The sequence below is a fragment of the Quercus lobata genome, chromosome 4, assembly GCF_001633185.2.
Source record: "Quercus lobata isolate SW786 chromosome 4, ValleyOak3.0 Primary Assembly, whole genome shotgun sequence".
NCBI lineage: Eukaryota > Viridiplantae > Streptophyta > Magnoliopsida > Fagales > Fagaceae > Quercus > Quercus lobata.
This window is the reverse complement of record NC_044907.1, coordinates 73,402,121-73,405,759: the sequence shown is the minus strand read 5'-3', so window position 1 is coordinate 73,405,759 and position 3,639 is coordinate 73,402,121. Positions and strand designations below refer to the sequence as shown.

Sequence of the window (3,639 nt, the reverse complement as noted above, 5' to 3'; positions counted from 1 at the left end):
ATATATCTATATTATATATAAAAGCAGAAGCTGAGAGAAAATGAGTTCCTAGAATTAAGGAGATAATGACAAATAAGAAAAGTCCCCACCTAAAATTCAGACATATGTAACTTTAAAAAGCGATAAATTATATTGTTTTCAAAAAATTAAAACCGTTTGGCTGTAGTTGTTTATATTTTAAAAAAAAAAAAAAACGTAGAAATTAAAAAATATCTACCGATCTTTTAGACTACTTAACATTTTCTCTCTCTTAAAAAATAAAAACCCTGCCAATATTGCGATACAGAGAAAGGGAAAAAAGGGCTTACAATACTACTCCCAAAAAACACTTGCTTAACTGAGAACGGAGAAGGAGATAGAGATCGAGAGATCAAAAACTGAAACCCAAAACATCAGACACCAATCAAGATGAAGAAGAGCCGTACAGTCTCTTCTAATATCCCCAAACTCTCTCTCTCTCTCTTCTCACGAACCCTAATCTTTTTCTTCAAGAATATTCAATCCCTTCAATCCAGGCTACAGGTTTGTTCTTTAATTTAATCTTTTTCCAATTTAAGATTCACGTATTTGTTTCTTTCTCTCTATATTATTGAATTCCTCAAATTTTTAAAGTTACATTAATTTTGTTATATGTTTTCCACTTATACAATTGCAATGAGATTTTGGTTCCTGAAATTAGGGTTAAGGAATTCGGAGTTATGATATTTGACTATTTTTATTAAATATCTTCGGTAATGGTTTGTTTGAATTCTTCTTTTTTGGATTTAAATCATTCAATTTCTTTCTCTGCAGATCTAGAGTCTCTAATTTAATCAAAGCAAAGGTATTAATTTCTTTTCCTTACATTCTCTTCGATTATGGTTTGCTGTCAATTTAGGAATTTGGATTTATAACCGTTTTCCTCTCTATTTGTTAAAATCAGGGAAAACACTCACAATATGAAAATCCTACCTGTGTTTTATTGGCCTCTTATCTATTCTGTTTTTTTAAGGGGAGTGAAATTGTGGGATTTTGAAATCTGATAGAATAACTTTCTCTATATATTTTTTAAAAAGATACTTTTAAGTCTTGATTTTGTTGTTTTTGATGTTGGATTTTAATGGGTTTAAATTGTGAAATCTAAAAGTATAATAGTAAAAGGAAATGGATCAAGTTCTAAAGTTTTTTTTTTGTTTGTTTGTCTCAAATTTCAATTACATTTGTTAGTATACTTTTATAATAGTGGATTACTTCTGGTATTTAAATACCATGAAATTTCAGTAAGTTGCGGAGACAAGTAGAGAATCTGTCATGTAGCCAGAACCACTACAGGTAAAGGTTATTGTTTATTCGTTTTTAAATTATACCATAACTTGATTTTATGTTCAGTCCAAAACTTGATTTTATGTTTAGTCATTTGGTTGGATAGGTTTGGATTTATGTATTTCAGTTAGATTTGGATTTGGCTACAGTAATTGGGCTAGAATTTATTTTATTTTATGTTTTTTCCCGTAATGAGCATTTTTAAATTCGTGCCTTTGGTTTTTTGTTAAATTCCTGATTCAAAATCTTGGTTTCTCTATTTATGTTTGCCTTTTGTTGGAGCCCCTGGATTGTGTGGAATTATAATGGTGTGGACATCAGTTATTTTTAATTGGCATGGACCTATTAATGTTCCTTAAGTTTTTTTTTTTTTTTTTTGGATACCTCATCGGTTCTTTCTTTGTTTTAGAGTTATGATTGAATTTTAACCTATGGTGTCCATTGTTTCTGTTTGTGTTATTTATATTTCAATCTATGTAGAGAGCAAAGAGTAGGGAGGCAATGAGACATGAGAGAATTAGAAGTGTTACCAACAAAGGATGCAATTTCAACATGATTGGTAGACCCAATGCGGCTGGCTAATCTTCTTTGCAGGATAGCCTTTATTGTCTACAAAAATCTGTCATTAACACAGGTTTTAAACTTTTTATTCTTTTTCACCTTTCTTATATGGCATACTTTGTACTTCTTTCTATTTGTGTATAGGACTTCTATTATTTCTGTTAATTGTTTCTTCAAACTTATCTTATTTTAAAATGTTATTTTATTTCATATTTTTAGTGCATATTGGCATGACCAGCATGAAGATTTATTGAGCTTTTTTAATGCCTCTTATAAGTGTTGAATATAGAGGACAAAACAGGGGTATAATAAAGTTGTTGGTGACAGATAATGTCTATATTCCCATGTATTTTCTTTTTAAGTTCTTTTTGGCACTTAAATGTGAAGAGAAAACAATAGAAGACCAGCAATTGTTGTGGAACATTCCACTTGACAATATGCAACTAATACTAACCATGAAGAATAGATTATCATTGTACAAATGCATATTATCATTTCTTAGAGTATGAGTTTTTGATGGCCGTAGGTAATATTTTGAATATTATAATCCACCTTTAATCTTATGTAATGAAAATTATCATAAATAGAGGGGTTATACGTCTTTAGTAAACTTTGGTGCTTGGTCTTACTATAGTTTGAAAATGTACTACAATTTGACAGTAGGCATGATCTATTGACAAACAATCCTTAATTTCCAACCTGTTACTTAAGATTGCATTAAGAAATTGGTCTTACAGTCACCCATCAATGTGTAGTAGTCTCTCTTTTGTTTCGGTTTTTCCCTTGCAACACGTGAATAAAATGCTTTTTGGAAAAATCTTGATAGAATTTTGGAGGGTTAAATTATAATGGAAGTAACTACTGCCATCCTATTTCCTTTTTTTTTTTTTTTTAAATATATCAAAATTAAATATTCAACAAACTAACAGAAAAACATGTCAAATGGTGATGCATAGATTGATGGAGAACTTTCCTTGCATAATGGAAAATCAGTATCTTAAATAAAGGACTTGGAGTGGAACTTAGAGACAAAGGTATCAAAGGTAAACGAGAAAAACTATTTGTAAATTTACAAATGCACACGTAATATAAATATACATTATACTAACAACTTTGCAACTGAAACAAGTATAGGATACATGTCCAAGTAGAAAGTAAAACCGATTCAACAACATTCATTTCGTTTGACAAAGCGACTGAGAAATTTGTATCTAAGATTGTAAAAGAACTTGCAGAGATATAAGCAGAGGTAATTTCAATTAGAAATATCAATTCTATTTCCGTAGCTTTTCCTCTTACATACATTATCCCCAATCTGTCCTTGCACTCAAAAACAATGCCAGTCAATTTTATTTCTATTAGCAAAACACTTGCACTTTATTAGCATCATTATTTGAACAATTAACCATCCACCCCCTTTCATATTTTACTATTACATTAAGTGAAATAAACCAACCTTCAAAAACAATTTTGTTCTTCAAAAAACACACAGAATCTCATGCAAAGCGTTAATCATGATGTATGTATGTTTACTTTGCTAAATTTATGAGCTCTTAGGTTTTCTTCTTTTCCTATTACTAACCAATCATATTGACAGTTTATGCCTGATGTGTTAGTGTACAATATTGTTGATTAAAATCATAATGGTTGTTGAGGTTGTACTACTCTTTGTATTTCTATGGTAGGTAACGTAGAAGTAACAACCATATAGTTTATCTCTACTATATACAATCTCTTCTACCAAAAAAAAAAAAAAAAAAAAAAATTGGGGGGGAG

The 3,639-nt window shown here is 29.9% G+C and overlaps 1 long non-coding RNA gene across 1 annotated transcript; it reads left to right on the top strand.

The window, feature by feature from the left end:
* The first annotated feature begins 2,822 nt into the window (after nucleotides 1–2,822).
* On the top strand, nucleotides 2,823–3,639 carry LOC115986758. Its single transcript, XR_004090866.1, has 2 exons — nucleotides 2,823–2,906; nucleotides 2,998–3,639. It is a non-coding gene; the product is annotated as an uncharacterized LOC115986758 (long non-coding RNA).